The sequence below is a fragment of the Delphinus delphis genome, chromosome X (genome assembly GCF_949987515.2).
Source record: "Delphinus delphis chromosome X, mDelDel1.2, whole genome shotgun sequence".
Taxonomy (NCBI): Eukaryota; Metazoa; Chordata; class Mammalia; order Artiodactyla; family Delphinidae; genus Delphinus; species Delphinus delphis.
In genome coordinates, this window is record NC_082704.1 from 76,161,524 (window position 1) to 76,184,350 (window position 22,827).

The window sequence follows — 22,827 nt, forward strand, 5'->3', positions numbered from 1 at the left end:
CCCAGAGAAGATGAGCTCATGGGCTGACCTTCATCAATGGACTTTGATGTGCAAGCAGAAAAGGGCCTTTATCTACATAGAACAGGGATGCTTTCAAGAGCAGAGGACTTAGAGGTTAGACCAGAAAGCCATAGCCTCCCACTCAGGGGATCTTTGATGAGACCCTGGTCCTGGTAGGGGGCACAATAATTGGGTCTTACCTGACACATTTTTCCAGGCTAAGAAACATCTACCCTCGAATGTCAGCTCCATAAAAGGCAGAGATGTTTTTCTGTTGCTGCTGTATCTCCAGTATCTGGTACACAGTAAGCACTTAACAGATTTAATGAATGAATGAATCTGCCAGTTGTCCTTTTAGATTAAGGCAGCAACTTAACCCAAGTATTGGGCTTCTGGGGTTGTTGCAATGTAGTAAATAAAGGTTTTGTCTTCTGAGAAGATTGTTATGAATGATCTAGCCAGAATGGATTCCTCCACCAAGTTCTGTGTGAGGAATCTGCATCTACTGGGTTGCAGTTGCCTTCCTGCCCTCTCATTGTTATTTGGAGTATGGCTTGAAGCTAAATATGATTTTTATCTTGCCTTGACTTCCCCTCATGCCCTCCCCTGCTAATATCCTCTGCTCCTTCCCACTTGAACTGTTCCAAAGAGTCACTTCATTCAAACCATCCAAAAGCCAACATTTTTATGTGACTTTTCTTAAACTTCTGAGAAGAAAAGAAATGATTCTTATCTCTTAAAGGCCTGCCCATGGTGCCCTTTTCATAGCACGACTTAGCTTGCTTTGTGAGAAGCTGGGAAAAGCTAATGGATTATTAGAGGATGAGGCTTTTATTGTCATAAGTAGGTAGCATGATGTATATAATGTGTTTGTTTCAATGCCAAAAAAGGATCACTTTTGAACAGACCTGTTCCTTAAGTAATCCTCCCACATTACTGACTATTGATTTTATTAAATGGAAGCTATTAGCATCTCAAAGATATAAAGCTGACCTTTGGAAGCTGGAAAGATTTTCAATAGAGCATTTGCAGAAGTTGATAGGTTCTGGGTGTAGATACAGTTTTGAACACTTAGCTGTGTATGCAAAATGTATTTTAAAGTTGAGTGAGCCCTACTTCCTGTGGCCTGTGGAAAATAAGTAGACTATATGCTAGTGACATCCCTAGGTTACTAGGTGGTAACCATGCTCCCTACTCTGAGGCAGAGGGAGAGGGGAGAATACACAGAGTAGGGAAGTAACTGCTGTCCCTCTAGCTTCATCCAATGCCTCTGTCCCCTAAGACCACCCACTAACAGGCTTTTCTAGTGGCAGAAATAGGGATGCATCTAAATTGCTTAATCTCAGCTTCTTGAGGCAGGAGTGTGGGAAAAGCTGGGGGGGTATGGAGGGGATAGATGGATTGTTGATTAAGGATATTGACACAACTGACAAGCTCTTTGGCTAATTCCCCTGGCAGATTTTAACCATTCTTCCTAGGGTCCCACCCTTCCTTTTCTCCCTGCATCTGGTTTTCCTCCTTCCTAAGCCTGGGATGAAATGAGCCATCTCCCAGATTTAAGCGAAGTCATCATCATAAACCCAGAGAAATCTCAACCACCCTTGCCAAAGATTTTTCCTGCATCCCTTTACCTTCATGATTTGGAATGAACAGTCTCAATCTCTATCAACTATACCCATTTCTGGTAATTCTAACAATTCTCAGTTCACTTTGGGCCGAATTCTCTCTCCCTTAGAACCAGAAGTACAAAGGCACTAGCACAGTGGTTAAGAATACAGGCTCTGGAGTCAGACTGCCTGGCCCCTATTCCAGGTCCTCTGCTTCCTAACTGTGTGGCTTGGGACAAATTCTGTCACTTTTCTGAGCCTCAGTCTCCTCTTCTGTGAAATGGTGGTACTAACGTACCTGCCTGCAGGACTAAATCATATAGTTCATTGAAAGCTCTTAGCATAGTGACTGATATATAGTAAGTGCTCAGTCAAAAGCTGTTGCTAGGGCTTCCCTGGTGGTGCAATGGTTGAGAGTCCGCCTGCCGATGCAGGGGACACGGGTTTGTGCCCCAGTCTGGGAAGATCCCACATGCCGTGGAGCGGCTGGGCCCGTGAGCCATGGCCGCTGAGCCTGCGCATCCGGAGCCTGTGCTCCACAACGGGAGAGGCCACAACAGTGATAGGCCCGCGTACCACACACACACAAAAAAGCTGTTGCTATTATGTAGTGTGGGAACATTCTGCCATCTCCACTGCAACTTTCAGGAAGTAAAGATCGTTACATAACCAAGGAGTTTTACGGTCAAAATGTAAAGATTATTTTTACATTTGATGGAAATCTACACTGAAGGCCCTGTATTGAGATGCCCACTCTAGTATCTAACTTTGGTCTCCAAGCATGTAGGTGTGTTTGACAATAATCCAGATGTGGAACCCAAGATGTATAGCTTTTCAAAAATTGAATTATAATTAGTATACATTATTAAGTTTCAGGTGTACAGTATAGTGATTCTATATTTTTATACATTATGAAATGATCCCTGCATTAAGACCAGTTACAGTCCATCACCATACAAAGTTGTTACATTATTATTGACTATATTCCCTATGTGTACATTATATCCCCATGACTTATTTACTTTATAGTTGGAAGTTTGTACTTCTTAATACTATTTATTAATTTTGTCTGTCCCCCCCACCTATCTCCCCTCTGCCAACCACCAATATGTTCTCTGTATTTATTAGTCAATTTCTGTTTTGTTTTGTCTGTTCATTTGTTTTTTAGATTCCACATATAAGTAAAATCATATAGTATTTGTTTATCTCTGTCTGACTTATTTCACATAGCATAATAACTTCTAGGTTCATCAATGTTGTTGCAAATGGCAAGACTTGAAAAAAAGTTTTTATTGGGGTATAATTGATTTACAACCTTGTGTTAGTTTCAGGTGTACAGTTAAGTGAATCCGTTATACATATACATATATCCACTCTTTTTCAGCTGCTTTTCCCATATAGGCCATTACAGAGTATTGAGTAGAGTTCCCTGTGCTATACAGTAGGTCTTTATTAGTTATCTATTCTATATATAGTAGTGTATATATGTCAATCCCAATCTTCCAATTTATCCCTCCCCCACTTACCCCCCAGTAACCATAAGTTTACTTTTTACATCAGTAACTCTATTTCTGTTTTGCAGATAACTTCATTTGTACCCCATTTTTATATTCCACATATAAGTGATATCATATGATATTTGTCTTTCTGTCTGACTTACTTCACTCAGTATGAGAATCTCTAGGTCCATGCATGTGACTACAAATGGCATTATTTTGCTCTTTTTTATGGCTGAGTAATATTCCATTGTATATATGTACAACATCTTCTTTATCCATTCTTCTGTTATTGGACATTTAGGATGCTTCCATGTCCTGGCTATTGTAAACAGTGCTGCAATGAGCATTGAGGTGCATGTATCTTTTTGAATTATGGTTTCCTTCAGATATATGCCCAGGAGTGGGATTGGTGGATCATATGGTAGCTCTATTTTCAGGTTTTTTTTTTTTTTTTTTTTTTTGCAGTATGTGGGCCACTCACTGTTGTGGCCTCTCCTGTTGCGGAGCACAGGCTCCGGACGTGCAGGCTCAGCGGCCATGGCTCACGGGCCCAGCCGCTCCGCGGCATGTGGGATCTTCCAGGACCAGGGCACAAACCCGCGACTCCTGCATCGGCAGGCGGACTCTCAACCACTGTGCCACCAGGGAAGCCCATATTTTCAGTTTTTGAAGAAATCTTCATACTGTTCTCCACAGTGGCTGCACCAGTTTGCATTCCCACCAATAGAGTAGGAGGGTTCCCTTTTCTCCACACCCTCTCCAGCATTTATTGTTTGTAGGTTCTTTGATGATGGCCATTCTGACCAGTGTGAGGTGATACTCATTGTAGTTTTGATTTGCATTTCTCTAATGATTAATGATGTTGAGCATCCTTTCATGTGTTTGTTGGCAATCTGTATATCTTCTTTGGAGAAATGTTTATTTAGGTCTTCTGCCCATTTTGGGATTGGCTTGTTTGTTTTTTTGATATTGAGCTACATGAGCTGTTTGTATATTTTGGAGATTAATCCCTTGTCCAGTTGATTCATTTGCAAATATTTTTTCCCATTCTGAGAGTTGTTTTTTCATTTTGTTTATGATTTTCTTTTCTGTGAGGGAGGTTTTAAGTTTACTTATGTCCCTTTTGTTTATTTTTGTTTTTATTTTCATTACTGTAGGAGCTGGATCAAAAATGATCTTGCTGTGATTTATGTCAGAGACTGTTCTGCCTAGGCTTTCCTCTAAGAGATTTACGGTTTCCAGTCTTTAATCCATTTTGAGTTTATTTTGTGTATGGTGTTAGAGAATGTGCTAATTTCATTCCTTTACAGGGAGCTGTCCAGTTTTCCCATCACCACTTATTGAAGATATTGTCTTTTCTCCATCATATATATTTGTCCCCTTTGTCATAGATAAATTGACCATAGGAGCATGGGTTTGTTTCTATCCTGTTCCATTGATCTATAAGCCTATCTTTGTGCCAGTACCAGACTGTTTTGATGACTGTAGTTTTCTACTATAGTCCAAAGTAAGGAAGCCTCATTACTCCTACTCTGTTCTTCTTTCTCAAGATTGCTTTGGCTATTCAGGGTCTTCTGTGATTCCATACAAATTTTAAAATATTTTGTTCCAGTTCTGTGAAAAATGTCTTTGATAATTTGAGAGGGATGGCATTGCATCTATATATTGCCTTGGGTAGTAGGGTAATTTTGACAATATTGATTCTTCCAATACAAGAACATGGTATATCTTTCCATCTGTTTGTGTTATCTTTGATTTCTTTCACCAGTGTCTTATAGTTTTCAGAGTACAGGTATTTTGCTTCCTTAGGTAAGTTTATTCCGAGGTATATATTTTTTTTTTGATAGGATGGTAAATGGGATTGTTTCATTAATTTCTCTTTCTGATCTTTCATTGTTAGTGTATAGGAATGCAAGAGATTTCTGTGTATTAATTTTGTATACTACAACTTTACTGAATTCATTGATGTGCTCTAGTAGTTTTCTGGTGGCACCTTTAGGATTTTCTCTGAATAGTACCGTGTCATCTGAAAGCAGTGACAGTTTTGCTTCTTTTCCAATTTGGATTACTTTTATTTCTTTTCTTCTCTGATTGCCATGGCTAGGACTTCCAAAACTACATTGACTAAAAGTGGTGAAACTAGACATCCTTCTCTTGTTCCTGATCTTAGAAGGAATGGTTTCAGCTTTTCACAGTTGAGTATGATGTTACCTGTGGTTTTGTCATATATGGCCTTTATTATGTTGAGATATGTTCCCTCTATGCCCACTTTCTGGAGAGGTTTTTATTAGAACTGGGTGTTGAACTTTGTCAGAAGCTTTTTCTGCATCTACTGAGATGATCATATGGTTTGAATTTTTCAATTTGATAATGTGGTGTATCACATTGAATGATTTATGAATATTGAAGAATCCTTCCATCCCTGGGATAAATCCCACTTGATAAGGGTGTATGATCCTTTCAATGTGTTGTTCAATTTTGTTTGCTAGTATTTTGTTGAGGATTTTTCCATCTATGTTCATCAGTGATATTGGCCTGTAATTTTGCATTTTTGTAATATCTTTTTCTGGTTTTGGTATCAGGGTGATGGTGGCCTCATAGAACGAGCTTAGGAGTGTTCCTTCCTCTGCAATTTTTGGAAGAGTTTCAGAAGGGTGGGTGTTAACTCTTCTCTAAAATGTTTGATAGAATTCTCCTGTGAACCCATCTGGTCCTGGGCTTTTGTTTGTTGGGAGTTTTTAAATTTGTTGGTCTGTTCATATTTTCTATTCCTTCCTAGTTCAGTCTTGGAAGGTTGTACTTTTCTAAGAATTTGTCCATTTCTTCCAGGTTGTCCAATTATTAGCATATAGTTGCTTGTAGTAATCTTTTATGATCCTTTGTATTTCTGTGGTGTCCATTGTAACTTCTACTTTTTCAGTTCTAATTTTATTGATTTGAATCCTCTCCCTTTTTTTCTTGATGACTCTGGCTAAAGTTTTATCAATTTTGTTTATCTTCTCAAAGAACGAGCTTTTAGTTTCATTGATATTTGCTATTGTTTTCTTCATCTCTATTTCATTTATTTCTGCTCTAATCTTCATGATTTCTTTCCTTCTTCTAACTCTGGGGTTTGCTTGTTCTTCTTTCTCTAGTTTCTTTAGGTGTAAGGATAGGTTGTTTATTTGAGATTTTATTTATTTTTATTGGGTTATAGTTGTTTTATAATGTTGTGTTAGTTTCTACTGTACAGCGAAGTGAAATAAAGTTCCCTGTGATATACAGCAGATACTCTTTAGTTATCTATTTTATGTGTATTAGTGTATATATGTCAATCCCAATCTCCCAAAACTTCCAGGCCCCCTTTTCCCCCCTGGTGTCCATACATTTGTTCTCTACATCTGTCTCGCTTTCTGCCTTGCAAACTGGTTCATCTGTACCATTTTTCTAGATTCCACATATATGCATTAATATACAATATTTGTTTTTCTCTTTCTCTAGGTGTTTTTTTCCTTTTTGATTTCTTCAGTGATCCATTGATTATTTTGTAACATATTGTGCAGCCTCCATGTGTTTGTTACATTTTTTTTCCTATAATCTCATAGTGTTCTGGTCAGAAAAGATGCTTGATATGATGTTTTTTTCTTTTTATTTCTTTTCTCTTTTTTTTTTTTTTTGCGGTGTGTGGGCCTCTCACTGTTGTGGCCTCTCCCATTGTGGAGCACAGGCTCTGTACACACAGGCTCAGCAGCCATGGCTCACAGGCCTAGCCGCTTCATGGCATGAGGGGTCTTCCCGGACCGGGGCACGAACCCGTGTCCCCTGCTATGGCAGGTGGACTCTCAACCACTATACCACCAGGGGAGCCCTTGATATGATTTTAATTTTTCTTAAATTTACCAAGGCTTAATTTGTGACCCAAGATATGATTTATCCTGGTGAATGTTTTGTGTGCACTTGAGAAGAAAGTGCATTCTGCTGCTTTCGGATGGAATTTCCTATAAATATCAGTTAAGTCTGTGTGGTCTAATGTGTCATTTAAGGCTTGTGTTTCCTTATTAATTTTCTCTCTGGATGATCTATCCATTGGTGTAAGTAGGACATTAATGTCCCCCACTATTGTTGTGTTACTGTCAATTTTCCCTTTTATGGCTGTTAGCATTTGCTTTATATATCGAGGTGCACCTATTTTGGGTGAATATATATTTACAATTGTTATGTCTTCTTCTTGGATTGATCACTTGATCATTATGTAGTGTCCTTCCTTGTCTCTTGTAACAGTCTTTATTTTAAAGTCTATTTTTGTCTGATATTGCTACTCCAGCTTTTTTTTTTTTTTTTTTTTTTTTTTTTTTTTGCGGTATGCGGGCCTCTCACTGTTGTGGCCTCTCCCATTGCAGAGAACAGGCTCCGGATGCGCAGGCTCAGCAGCCATGGCTCACAGGCCCAGCCGCTCCATGGCATGTGGGATCTTCCTGGACCAGGGCACAAACCCATGTCCCCTGCATTGGCAGGTGGACTCTCAACCACTGCGCCACCAGGGAAGCCCTTTCTTTTGATTTCTATTTGCATGGAATAAATTTTTCCATCCCTTCACCTTCAGTCTGTATGTGTCCCTAGGTCTGAAGTGGGTCTTTTGTAGACCGTATATATACAGGTCATGTTTTTGTATCCATTTGGCCAGTCTGTGTCTTTTGGTTGGAGCATTTAATCCATTTACATTTAAGGTAATTATTGATATATATGTTCCTACTGCCATTTTCTTAATTGTTTTGGGTTTCTTTCTGTAGCTCTTTTTCTTCTCTTGTATTTCCCACCTAGACAAGTTCCCTTAGCATTTTTTGCAAAGCTGATTTGGTGTTGCTGAATTCTCTTGGCTTTACCTGCCTGTAAAGCTTTTGATTTCTCTATCGAATCTGAATGAGAACCTTGTTGGGGAGAGTATTCTTTGTTGTCGGTTTCTCCCATTCATCACTTTAAATATTTCATGCCACTCCCTTCTGATATGCAGTTTCTGCTGATAAATCAGCTGTTAACTTATGGGGATTCCCTTATATGTTATTTGTTGCTTTTCCCTTTTTGCTTTTAATATTTTTTCTTTGTATGTAATTTTTGGTAGTTTGATTAATATGTATGTTGGTGTGTTTCTCCTTGGGTTTATCCTGTATGGGACTCTGCACTTCCTGGACTTGGGTGACTATTTCCTTTTCTACATTAGGGAAGTTTTCAACTGTAATCTCTTCAGATATTTTCTCAGACCCTTTCTCTTTCTCTTCTTCTTTGGGGACCCCTATAATTTGAATGTTGATGCTTTAATGTCCTAGAAGTCTCTGATACTGTCCTCATTTCTTTTCATTCTTTTTTTCTGTTCTGTAGTAGTGATTTCCACATCACTTATCTGTTCTTCTGCCTCAATTATTCTGCTATTGATTCCTTCTAGTGTGTTTTTCATTTCAGTTATTTTATTATTCATCACTTTGTTTTTTCTTTAGTTCTTCTAGGTCCTTATTAAGCATTTCTTGTATCTTCTTGATCCATGCCTCCATTCTATTTCTAAGATCTTAGATCATCTTTACTATCATTATTCTGAACTCTTTTTCAGGTAGGTTGTCTATATCCTCTTTATTTATTTGGTCTTATAGGTTTTTACCTTGCTCCTTCATCTGCAACATATTTATCTGTTGTCCCATTTTGTCTAACTTACTGTTTATGGTCTCCTTTCTGCAGGCTGCATGGTCGTAGTTCCTCTTGCTTCTGGTGTCTGCCCCTTGGTGGGTGAGGTTGGTCCAGGGGCTTATGTAGGCTTCCTGGTGGGAGGGATTGGTGCCTGTGCTCTGGTGGGTGGAGCTGGGTCTTGTCCCTCCAGCAGTCAGGGCCATGTCACGGAGTGTGTTTTGGGTGTCTGTAAGCTTAGTACAACTTTAGACAGCCTGTCTGCTGATGGGTGGGGTTGTGTTTCTATCTTGCTGGTTGTTTGGGCCGAGGCATCCAGCACTGGAGCTTGCAGGCTGTGGGTGGAGCCGGGTCTTGGTGCCAAGATGGGTACCTCCAGGAGAGCTCATGCAGATTAATATTCCCTGGAGTGGGAATTCTCTGGTGGTCCAGCAGCCTGGACTTGGTGCTCCCACGACGGGGACCCAGGCTTGACCCCCAGCTGGGGAACCAAGACCCTGCAAGCTGTGTGACATGGCCAATAAAGAAAAGAAAACAAAACAAACAGGCAGAAAAACAAAGACAAATAATAAAAACAAAGACAATCAAAGAAAAAATGAAAACCCAAAATCAAGAAAACAATCAAACAAAAAATCCAAAAACCAAAACAAACAGTAAAAACAAAACTAACTAAAACAAAAGGCAAAAAATAAAACAAAAACAAACTAAAAGAAGCAATGAAAACGGAAAGCAAACACACAAAAATGACACAAAACATAAAAAAGAGAAAAACAAAATAGAAAAAAATTTAAAAAGCTAAAAAACAACAAAAACAAAAATAACAATACAAAATAAAATAAAAATTAAAGAATAAAAATTATATTTAAAACTTAAAAAATAAATTAAAAAACAAAACTTCCCTGAGGCCTCCGCTATCAGCATCCTTGCCCATACATTGAGACACAGCCATCCCCAGCCTCCCTAGGAGGCCCTCCAAGACCTCTTGTTAGGTCTCTGGACTCAGTGAGCACTGTGGAGTACCTGAGACTCTGACCTGACCTAACTCCCACATGTACGTGCCCCCAAAGTCCACAGTTGCTAAAACTAGAGTGGTCTCAGTTGTGGGAACATTAATTGTCCATTCAGATGTTCTGCAGAGGCTGGTTTACCCAGCCATTTAGGTTGCTTCCAAATCTTGGCTACTGTAAATAATGCTGCAGTGAACATAGGGATGCATATATCTTTTTGAACTAGTGTTTTTGTTTTCTTCCAGTAAATACCCAGAAGCACAGTTGCTGAATTGTATGGTAGTTCTAGTTTTAATTGTTTGAGGAAACTTCATGCTGGAAAACTGTCTTCCATTAAAGACTCATATGATTATGTCAGGCCCAACTGGATAATCTTACTTTCTTAGAGCCAACCATGTAATATAACATAACCTAATCATGGTGACAAAATCTGTTCTATTCAGAGTCACACGGATTATTCAGGGCATGTACACCATGGATGTGGGAAACCTTGAAGGGCAGCCATCTTTGAATTCTGCTTATTTATATGAGTTCTTTTTATATTTTGGAAATTGGCCCTTTATCAGGTGTACTGTTTGCAGATACCTTCTCCTTTTTCATTTTTTTGGTAGAGTCCTTTGCTGTGAAAAAGCTTTATAGTTTGATGTAGTCTGATTTGTTTATTTTTGGTTTTGTTTCCCTTGCCTGAGGAGACATATCCAAAAAAATCTTTCTAAGTCCAATGCAAGGAATGTACTGCCTATTTTCTTCTAGAAGTTTTATGGGTTTAGGTCTAATGTTTAAGGCTTTAATCCATTTTGAGTTTATTTTTGTATATGCTATAAGAAGGTGGTCCAGTTTCATTCTTTTGCATGAAGCCATCCAGTTTACCAAACACCATTTATTGAAAAGATTGTCTTTTCCTTATTATATATTCTTGACTTTGTGTCATAGATTAGTGGACCATATGAGCATGGGTTTATTTCTGGACTCTCACTTCTGTTCTATTGATTTTTGTGTCTGTTTTCATGCTGTATCATAGTGTTTTGTTTACTATAGCTTTGTAGTATAGTTTCAAGTCTGGGAGCTTGACACATTGAGCTTTGTTCTTCTTTCTCAAGATTGCTTTGGCTATTTGGAGTCTTTTGTGGTTACATACAATATTTAGGATTATTTGTTCTAGTTCTGTGAAAAATGTCATTGGTATGTGATAAGGATTGCACTGAATCTGTAGATTGCTTAGGATAGTATGGCATTTTAATGATAATGATTCTTTCAATGCATGAGCATAGTATATATTTCCAGTTATTTGTGTTGTCTTCAGTTTCCTCAATGGCTTATAGTGTTTAGAGTACAGGCGGTCTTTCATCTCCTTTGATAAATTTATTCCTAGGTATTTTATTCTTTTAGATGGAATTGTTAATGGGATTGTTTCCTTCATTTCACTTTCTTAAAATTTGTTATTAGTTTATAGAAATGCAACAGATTTCTGTGTGTTAATTTTGTATCTTGCAACTTTACTGAATTCATTTATTAATTCTAAGAGATTTTTACTGAAGTCTTTGGGGTTTTCTATATATAGTATCATGTCATCTGCAAATAATGATATTTTTACTTCTTTGTTTCCAGTTTGGATACTTTTCATTTCTTTCTCTTGCTTAACTGCTGTAGCTAGGACTTCCAATACTATGTTGAGTAAAACATCAAGTGTTGCTTTTTTTGGTTGTGTTCCTGATCTTAGAGGGAAAGTTTTCAGCTTTTAACCATTGAATATTTTGTGAGCTGTAGGTTTGTCATATATTGCCTTTATTATGTTGAGGTATGTTCCCTCTATACCCACATTGTTGAGAGTTTTTATGTTAAAATGATAATGAATTTTGTCAACATCAAAACCAAATTTTTTTGTCATTTTTATTTTATGTTGAAGTATAGTGGATTAACAATGTTGTAGTAGTTTCAGGTGTACCCCAAATGATTTTCTGCATCCACTGAAATGATCATATAATTTTTCTTTTTCTTTTTGTTTATATGATGTATCACATTGATTTACAAATTTCAAAACCTTTTTGCATCCCTGGAATGAATTCCACTTAATCATGGTGTATAATCCTTCTAATGTAAAGTTGAATTCAGTTTGTAATATTTTGTAGAGGATTTTTACATCTACGTTCACCAGGGATTGGGGCAAGTAATTTGTGTGTGGATGTGGGTGCTCACATGCACACGTGTGTCTGTGTGGTATCTTTGTCTGGTTTTACTATCAGGGTAAAGCTGGCCGCAGAAAATGAGTTTGGATGTGATCCTTCCTCTTTAATTTTTTGGAATAATTTGAGAAGGATAGTGATTAACTCTTCCTTAAATGTTTTGTAGAAATCACCTGTGAAGCCATCTGGATTTGGAGTTGCTTTTTGGGAGTTTTGAAAATTACTGAATCAATTTTGTTACTAGTAATCAGTCTATTCAGATTCTCTATTTCTTTATGATTCTGTCTTGAAAGGTAATACGTTTCTAGAAATTTATCCATTTCTTCTAGGTTGTCTAATTTGTTGGTATATAATTGATCATAGTATTCTCATATGATTCTTTGCATTTCTGTGATGTCAGTTGTATTTTCTCTTCTTTTATTTATGATTTTATTTATTTGTGCCTTCTTTTTTTTTCTTGATCACTCTGGCTAAAGGTTTGTCTATTTTGTTTATTTTTTCAAAAAAACAGCTTTTAGTTCCATTGATGTTTTCTATTTTTTAAATCTCTATTTCATTTATTTCTGCTTGATCTTTATTATTTTCTTCCATCTGCTGACTTTGGGATTTGTTCTTATTTTTCTAATTCCTTTAGCTGGTAGGTTAGGTTGTTTATTTGAGAATTTATTGCTTGGATCAGTATGAACTTCACTCTTAGAACACTTTTTTGCTTCATCCCATATATTTTGTACAGTTGTGTTTCCATTTTTATTTGTTTCAAGGTATTTTTATAATTTTCTTATTGTATTATTTTTCTTGTGGTACACGGGCCTCTCATTGTTGTGGCCTCTCCCATTGTGGAGCACAGGCTCCAGACGCGCAGGCTCAGTGGCCATGGCTCACAGGCCTAGCTGCTCTGCAGCACGTGGGATCGTCCCAGACCCGGGCACGAAACCATGTCCCCTGCATCGGCAGGCAGACTCTCAACCACTGTGCCACCAGGGAAGCCCTCAAGGTATTTTTAAATTTTCATCTTTGATTTTTACATTGGCCCATTGGTTCTTTTTTCTTAATTAATTTTTATTGGAGTATGGTTGCTTTAAAATGTTGAGTTAGTTTCTACTGTACAGAAAAATGAATCAGCTATACATATACATATAGCTGCTCTTTTTTGGATTCCCTTTCCATTTATGTCACCACTGTACATAAAATAGAGTTCTCTGTTCCATACAGTATGTTCTCACTAGTTATCAATTATTTTTTTTACATCTTTATTGGAGTATAATTGCTTTACAATGGTGTGTTAGTTTCTGCTTTATAACAAAGTGAATCAGTTATACATATACATATGTTCCCATATCTCTTCCCTCTTGCATCTCCCTCCCTCCCACCCTCCCTATCCCTCCAGGTGGTCACAAAGCACCGAGCTGATCTCCCTGTGCTATGTGACTGCTTCCCACTAGCTAACTACTTTATGTTTGGTAGTGTATATATATCCATGCCTCTCTCTCACTTTGTCATAGCTCACCCTTCCCGCTCCACATATCCTCAAGTCCATTCTCTAGTAGGTCTGTGTCATTATTCCTGTCTTACCCCTAGGTTCTTCATGCCTTTTTTTTTTCTTAAATTCCATATATATGTGTTAGCATACAGAATTTGTCTTTCTCTTTCTGACTTACTTCACTCTGAATGACAGACTCTAGGTCTATGCACCTCATTACAAATAGCTCAATTTCATTTCTTTTTATGGCTGAGTAATATTCCATTGTATATATGTGCCCCATCTTCTTTATCCATTCATCCAGTGAGGGACACTTAGGTTGTTTCCATCTCCAGGCTATTGTAAATAGAGCTGCAATGAACATTTTGGTACATGACTCTTTTTGAATTATGGTTTTCTCAGGGCATATGCCCAGTAGTGGGATTGCTGGGTCATATGGTAGTTCTATTTGTAGTTTTTTAAGGAAACTCCATACTGTTCTCCATAGTGGCTGTACCAATTCACCTTCCCACCAGTAGTGCAAGAGTGTTCCCTTTTCTCCACACCCTTTCCAGTATTTATTGTTTCTAGATTTTTTGATGATGGCCATTCTGACTGGTGTGAGATGATATCTCATTGTAGTTTTGAGTTGCATTTCTCTAATGACTAATGATGTTGAGCATTCTTTTTTTTTTTTCAAAATAGGTATTTATTATTAAAAAATTATACGAACTGACTTATTACTCATAAAAAAAAATTATCATGAAAAATTTTAAACAATATGTCTCCCCCCTCCAAGAAAGTGTGTTTTGTCTTTATACTCTTTACTGTCAGTGCATTTTGATGGTATAGGAAAAAATTCACACATATTCCATATAACTTTGTTAGAATTTACAACAATACAGCAGAATCCAGAATCCCTACAGCGAATTATTAAGAAAACACATCTTTCTTCAAGTTTAAGTGTTTTTGAAGTTATATAAACAGTGAAGATTACAAAATAAATAGTAAACAAACACCTGTGTATAATTTTTCAATGCAAGAAATGATTAGCATACATTTTTTCATTTTGTTTCAACCTTACCAGAACACTTTTAAGAGCGAAAGTTGAAAATTTTCCAGTTACCCGAAACTTCAGAAACCTACTGTCCATTGAAAACCTCTGAAAAGCAGCATCATTTAAACAGCGGTTAACTTACAAATGGGAATGCAACAACCACAACCGACCTCAAGGCCACTCAGGCACGTCAGAGTCCCCAGCTCTAAATGCAAGGCAGAACCTCCTCAGCAGAGGCTCTGACAGTTAAAAGGCCGTGAGGAGAAGGGATGCAGCCCAGGGCATCGGGCACTTTCTCGTGGTGGAACAAAGTCAAAACTGAAGGGACTCTCCTTACAGAGTCCAAGTCACTGAAAGCAGCTCTATTAAACACCTGAGTCCTTTCTGACGCCCTCCTCAGTGCTTTACAACACAGACAGGACAAACAAAGGCTTCATGCACAGATTTTCTGAAACTGTGCCAATGCTCTAACAACTAATTTAGCAGAAAGAACTACAAAATGCAAATTTTTAAAGGTTTCCCTATTAATGGGATTATGGATGAAGCTAGGAGCCAATCTGTCTCCTAAAAATAAAACAATTCATACGTCATCGAATGCCGTTTCAATTAGAGATCAGCTGTCAACACTATTTTAAAAGGTCTTGAAAGAAAAAAAAAAGGCCATTTTTTAATCTGGAATATAAATAAATCATCCATATAAAAGCTCTGTTGTCTATATAAATGGAGCTACTTTCAAATAATTGGAATAATTTAGCTATTTAAAATACCATTTTAAGCAATAAAAGGCAAAGACGAGGGGTACCTACTGAACTATATACTTAAAAAATGATCGATACAGTAAATATGTATTTTACCATAAACAAAAGAAGGGTACTTTTTGATAATATATAATACTAAGAAAGATGCAACTAAGTAATCAGACTGCTATTAGTAAGAAAATAAGTTAGTTTTCCCTGTTTTGTACTCCGAAGTTCAAAGGCCCAGTTTCAAATTCCCAAAGCTCCAAACACAGTGACAAATAAAAGTTCAATCCAACCCTTAAATTAAACCACTCACCATGTCCGGGCCCCCGAGTTTGGACAGACTCAGGTGACAGAATTGTTCAAGGTGTTATTAAAAAAAACAAAAAAACACCAGGGCTTTACAAGAGAACCACTGTTTTCAAGTTCCTTTTTTTTTTAAGTGTATCTATTTAATGGAATAAGTTGACATATATTTGTAAACCAAAAGGTAACTCCTTACGTATTTTATAATAAGGAAGAACCTCCCTACCACCAACTTTTTGGCCATCTTTCTCCCTCTCACTTAGAATTACTGTCATCTCCCTGGTATACCCTGTATCAGTAAGGAGACCACAATACTGTACAAAGCACGGACACAGAAGCTGGTTTCTTAGCAGACTTACCCCAGAGACTGCTGAAGCAGCAAGGCAGCAACACCCAATCTGAGGCGGTACCTGGGTTGTACTTCAAGATTGCACTGACCAAGCCCTCCGCATCTACAGAAGCAGGGGCGTTCTTTCACCGGCTGGCTGTTCCTTCTGAAAGAGCTCTTTGATCTGGGCTAATCGGCCGTAGAGCCTCTCTCTCAGCGGAGGGATGTGGTAGCTGGGGTCCAGGATGTTCGTCACTCTGCGCTCACGCTCTCGCTTCCATAACTTGTATGGGTGGGGAGGGAAAAACGGTTGCCCTCTTTCTCTTCAAATCTGTAAAGTAATTCCACTTACAGCCAGCATGCCCCATACTGCCAGGATAATAAAGTCATTCGTTTGAAAAGGCACATTTATGAAAGCTCTGCGGAAATCCACGTGGAGCACTCTCTTCAGTACGTTCAAAGTGATGTAGGAAAGGCTTGTGTACAAGTAACTGTCAACGGCCAAGACCACCGAATAGGAGCCAATGAATCCACAACTCAGTATGTTCAGTATTCTTAGGCAGCCCATGAAAACCACTGGAATGAGAATAGCTATACAAGAGAAGGTCACCCAGAACACTGAGTCATCACGGAAAATCTTTAGGTTTCCCAGTGGAGTGAAGAAAGTCACTGATGAGACAAGGAACCCCAGCACCAGTCCAACACACAGCATGCAGAGCACGAGGATTCCAAATCGCCACCAAGCAGCGACCAAGAAAATCCCACCGACACTTCTGGCAACGGCTGTCAGAACCAGGCGGACATCATACTTAATAGGTGTCAGTCTTGTAATCAGTATATAAAAGAAGAATCCCATGAAGATAAAGCCTATAAAGAATAGTTCTGTTTTCCAGAATCTGTGTCCAAAGAAACAGATGAAGAGACCAAGCAGGGCAAAAAGAGTGAAGAACACTTTGGTAGATACTCTTCCAAGGGAAGAACAATTATCCTCCCCTGCCTCAAAGCTGCAAGCGTACGTGTGAGCAGGGACGTAAGCTGCAGACGTATTTAGAAATGGATCCCTAACGATGACGTTGTAAATGACACCTTGTCCACGGAGGGAGGAGAAAGAAACACTTGTCTTATGATCAGCTGTTAGGGTAACCACCTTGAGAGCATTGGCCTGCACCTGAGGCACCTCGGCCATCCTCTGCAGGTGCCTTAGCAATGCCTCTTCAGTGAGGTCGTTCTCCGGCAAAAAATACTGATAGACGTCATACTGTAACCTCCACCTGGAGTCCTGGCCCGTCTTGACGTCACACGGCGGAGCATCTGCGCCTCTCGCATGACCTAGGTTTGCTGGAGCAAATTTGATAGTTGTTTCAAAGAAATTATACTCCAGGTAAATGTTGGAATCGATATCTAAATCAAACTCCAAATTACAACCACCAGGGATAGGATCGCTTTCCGAGTAGGAGAGTGGAATGGCCACATTTTGGACAGGCTCAGGGTCTGAAGTCTCCAAGTGCCAAGTGCATATACTCTGCTCTGGTTTAAGAATGAAAACCAGTCCTTTGTCAGTGCCTGTTCCCGAGGCATTGGGAAGGAGAGTCCTCGCTGGAGTTCCCAACGGTCTCGGCTCCGGCGGCCGCCGCCGGTTCCGACGCCAACACAGCCAGGAGCAGCAGACGAAGGAGCTCCATTGCTGCCCCAGCCGGGCGCCACCACCTAGCCCGCGCTATCCCGGGGCGCCCGCGTCCGGCGCCATCGCTCGCCAGGTGCACGCCATGTTGAGCATTCTTTCATGTGTTTGTTGGCAGTCTGTATATCTTCTTTGGAGAAATGTCTATTTAAGTCTTTTGCCCATTTTTGGATTGGATTGTTTGTTTTATTGTTATTGAGCTGCATGAGCTGCTTATAAATTTTGGAGGTTAACCCTTTGTCAGTTGCTTCATTTGCAAATATTTTCTCCCATTCTGAGGGTTGTCTTTTGGTCTTGTTTATGGTTTCCTTTGCTGTGCAAAAGCTTTGAAGTTTCATTAGGTCCCATTTGTTTATTTTTGTTTTTATTTCCATTTCTCTAGGAAGTGAGTCAAAAAGGATCTTGCTGTGATTTATGTCATAGAGTGTTCTGCCTATGTTTTCCTCTAAGAGTTTGATAGTTTCTGGCCTTACATTTAGGTCTTTAATCCATTTTGAGCTTATTTTTGTGTATGGTGTTATGGAGTGATCTAATCTCATACTTTTACTTGTACCTGTCCAGTTTTCCCAGCACCACTTATTTAAGAGGCTGTCCTTTCTCCACTGTACATTGCTGCTTCCTTTATCAAAGATAAGGTGACCATATGGACATGGGTTTATCTCTGGGCTTTCTATCCTGTTCCATTGATCTATCTTTCTGTTTTTGTGCCACTACCATACTGTCTTGATTACTGTAGCTTTGTAGTATAGTCTGAAGTCAGGGAGCCTGATTCCTCCAGCTCCACTTTTCGTTCTCAAGATTGCTTTGGCTATTCGGGGTCTTTTGTGTTTCCATACAAATTGTGAAATTTTTTGTTCTAGTTCTGTGAAAAATGCCAGTGGTAGTTTGATAGGGATTGCATTGAATCTGTAGACTGCTTTGGGTAGTATAGTCACTTTCACAATGTTGATTCTTCCAATCCAGGAACCTGGTATATCTCTCCATCTATTTGTATCATCTTTAATTTCTTTCATCCATGTCTTATAATTTTCTGCATGCAGGTCTTTTGTCTCCTTAGGTTGGTTTATTCCTAGATATTTTATTCTTTTTGTTGCAGTGGTAAATGGGAGTGTTTTCTTGATTTCACTTTCAGATTTTTCATCATTAGTGTATAGGAATGCCAGAGATTTCTGTGCATTAATTTTGTATCCTGCTACTTTACCAAATTCATTGATTAGCTCTAGTAGTTTTCTGGTAGCATCTTTAGGATTCTCTATGTATAGTATCATGTCATCTGCAAACAGTGACAGCTTTACTTCTTTTCTGATTTGAATTCCTTTTATTTCCTTTTCTTTTCTGATTGCTGTGGCTGAAACTTCCAAAACTATGTTGAATAAGAGTGGTGAGAGTGGGCAACCTTGTCTTGTTCCTGATCTTAGTGGAAATGCTTTCAGTTTTTCACCATTGAGGACGATATTGGCTGTAATTATCAATTCTATACATAATATCAATAGTGTATATGTGTCAATCTCAATTTCTCAATTCCTCCCATCCCCCTTTCCACCTCGGTGTCCATACATTTGCTCTCTACCTCTGTGTCTCTGTTTCTACTTTGCAAAGAGGGTCATCTATGCCATTTTTCTAGATTCCACATATATGCATTAATATACAATACTTGTTTTTCTCTTTCTGAATTACTTCACTCTGTATGACCCTCTCTACGTCCATCCATGTCTCTACAAATGACCAAATTTTGTTCCTTTTTATGGCTGAGTAATATTCCATTGTATAGATGTACCACATCTTCTTTATTGATTCCTCTGTTGATGGACATTTAGGTTGCTTCCATGTCCTGGTTATTGTAAATAGAGTTGCAGTGAACTTTGGCATGCATGTGTCTTTTTGAATTGTGGTTTTCGCAGTGTGTATTCCCAGTAGTGGGATTGCTGGGTCATATGGTAGTTCTATTTTTAGTTTTTTTTTGGAACCTCCATACTCTTTTCCACTGTGGCTCTCTCAGTCTACATTCCCATCAATAGTGCATGAGTGTTCCCATTTCTCCATACCCTCTCCAACATTTATTGTTTGTAGATTTTTTGGTAATGGCTGTTCTGACCAGTGGGAGGTGGCACCTCATTGTAGTTTTGATTTGCATTTCTATAATAATGAGTGATGTTGAGCATATTTTCATGTGTTTTATGGCCATCTGCATGTTGTGTTTTTTTTCTTTTTTCTTTTTTTTTTGCCGTACACGGGCATCTCACTGTTGTGGCCTCTCCCATTGCGGAGCACAGGCTCTGGACGTGCAGGCTCAGTGGCCATGGCTCACAGGCCCAGCCACTCTGTGGCATGTGGGATCTTCCCTGACTGGGGCACAAACCCGTGTCCCCTCCATCGGCAGGCAGACTGTCAACCACTGTGTCACCAGGGAAGCCCCTGACCATTTTTTGATAGGGTTGTATTTGTTTTTTTGATATTGAACTGCATGAGCCACTGGTATATTTTGGAGCTTAATCCTTTGTTAGTTGCTTCATTTGCAACTGTTTTCTCCCATTCTGAGGCTTGTCTTTTCATCTTGTTTATGGTTTTCTTTGCTGTGCAAAAGCTTTTAAGTTGAATTCGGTTGCATTTGTTTATTTATTATTTTTATTTTCATTACTCTAGGAAGTAGGTCAAAAAGATCTTGCTGCAATTTATGTCATAAAGTGTTCTGCCAATGTTTTCCTCTAAGAGTTTAATACTGTCAGGTGTTACATATAGGTCTTTAACCCATTTTTTTTCATTTTTTTGTATCACGTTATGGAGTGTTCTAATTTCATTCTTTTACATGTAACTGTCCAGAGTTCCCAGCACCACTTATTAAAGAGACTGTCTGTTCTCCATTGTATATTCTTGACTCCTTTGTCAAAGATTAGTAGGTGTGTATATTTATCTGGGGGCTTTCTATCCTGTTCCATTGATCTATATTTCTGTTTTTGTGCTAGCACCATACTGTCTTGATTACTTTGGCTTTGTAATATAGTCTGAAGGCACATAGCCTAGTTCCTCCAGCTCCACTTTTCTCAAGAATCCTTTGTCTATTCGGGTTGTTGTGTGTTACCATACAAAATGTAATTTTTCTTTGCTCTAGTTCTGTGAAAAATTCCATTGGTAATTTTATAGGGTTTGCATTGAATCTGTAGACTGCTTTGGGTAGTATAGTCATTTTCACAGTATCGATTCTTCCAGTTCAAGAACATGGTATATCTCTCCATCTGTTTGTACTGTCTTTCATTTCTTTCATCAGTATCTTATAGTTTTCTGCATACAGGTCTTTTGCCTCCTTACGTGGGTTTATTCCTTGATATTTTACAATTTTTGTTGCAATGGTAAATGGGAGTGTTTTCTTGATTTCACTTTCAGATTTTTCATCATTAGTATATAGGAATGTCACATATTTCTGTGCATTAATTTTGTATCCTGCTACTTTACCAAATTCATTGATTAACTCTAGTAGTTTTCTGGTGGCATCTTTAGGATTCTCTATGTATAGTATCATGTCATCTGCAAACAGTGACAGTTTTACTTCGTTTTTTTCCAATTTGGATTCCTTTTATTTCTTTTCCTTTTCTGATTGCCATGGATAGAACTTCCAAAACTATGTTGAATAATAGTGGTGAGAATGGACACCCTTGTCTTTTTCCTGATCTTAGAGGAAGTGCTTTCAGTTTTTCACCTATAGGAATGATATGTCCTCTGGACTCACTTTCTGGAGAGTTTTTATCATAAATGTGTATTGAATTTTATCAAAATCTTTCTCTCCATCTATTGAGGTGATCATATGGTTTTTATTTGTCAATTTGTTAATATGGTGTATCACATTGATTGATTTGCATATATTGAAGAATTCTTGCATTCCTGGGATAAATCCCACTTGGTCATGGTGTATGACCCTTATAATATGTTGTTGGATTTGGTTTGGTAGTGTTTTGTTAAGGATTTTTCCATCTATGTTCATCAGTGATATTGGCCTGTAATTTTCTCTTTTTGTTATATCCTTGTCTGGTTTTGGTATCAGGGTGATGGTGGACTCATAGAATGAATTGGGGGTGTTCTGTCCACTGCAGATTTTTGAAATAGTTTGAAAAGGCTCTGTGTTAGCTCTTATCTAAATGTTTGATAGAATTCTCCTGTGAAGCCATCTGGGCCTGGACTTTTGTTTGTTTGAAGATTTTTAATCACAGTTTCAATTTCATTATTTGTGATTGGTCTCTTCATATATTCTATTTCTTCCTGGCTCAGCCTTGGAAGGTTGTACTTTTCTAAGACTGTCCATTTCTTCCAGGTTTTCCATTTTACTGCCATATAATTTCTTGTAGTAGTCTCTTATGATCCTTTGCATTTCTGTGGTGTCAATTGTAGCTTCTCCTTTTGCATTTCTAATTTTATTGATTTGAGTCCTCTCCATTTTTTTTTCCTGATGAGTCTGTCTGGCTAAATGTTTATCAGTTTCATTTATCATCTCAAAAAACCAGCTTTTAGTTTCATTGATCTTTGCTATTGTTTTCTTCATTTCTATTTCATTTGTTTCTGCTCTAATATTAATGATTTCTTTCCTTCTACTAACTTTGGGTTTTGTTTGTTCTTCTTTCTCTCATTGCTTTAGGTGTAAGGTTAGGTTGTTTATTTGAGATTTTTCTTGTTTCTTGAGGTAGGATTGTGTTGCTGTAAACTTCCCTATTAGAACTGCTTTTGCTGCATCCTGTACATTTTAGGTCATCATGTATTCATTGTCATTTGTCTCTATGTATGTTTTCATTTCCTCTTTGATTTCATCAGTGATCTCTTGGTTATTTCATAGCATATTGTTTAGCCTCCATATGTTTGTATTTTTAACAGTTCTTTTTTTCCTGTAATTGATTTATAATCTCATAGGATTGTGGTAGGAAAAGATGATTTATACAATTTCAATTTTCTTAAATTTACTGAGGCTTGATTTGTGACCCAGGATGTGATCTATCCTGGAGAATGGTCTGTGAGCACTTGAGAATAAAGTGTGTTCTGCCACTTTTGGTTTGAATGTCCCATAAATATAAATTACGTCTATTTGGTCTCTTGTGTCATTTAAAGCTTGGGTTTCCTTATTCATTTTCTGTCTTGACGATCTGTCCATCGGTGTAAGTGGGGTGTTAATGCCCCCCACTATTATTGTGTTACTGTTGATTTCCCCTTTATAAGTGTTAGCATTTGCTTCATTTATAGAGGTGCTCCTAGTTTGGGTGCATAAATATTTACAATGGTTATATCTTCTTCTTGGCTTGATCCCATGATCATTATGTAGTGTCTTTCC

At 38.2% G+C, this 22,827-nt stretch overlaps 1 protein-coding gene and 1 pseudogene across 8 annotated transcripts in view; one reads left to right on the forward strand and one right to left on the reverse strand.

The window, feature by feature from the left end:
- Positions 1–22,827, forward strand: part of ARHGEF9 (Cdc42 guanine nucleotide exchange factor 9) — a 205,757-nt gene that overhangs the window by 58,882 nt on the left and 124,048 nt on the right. The window lies entirely within an intron of this gene.
- Positions 15,963–17,520, reverse strand: LOC132417807 (transmembrane 7 superfamily member 3 pseudogene; annotated as a pseudogene).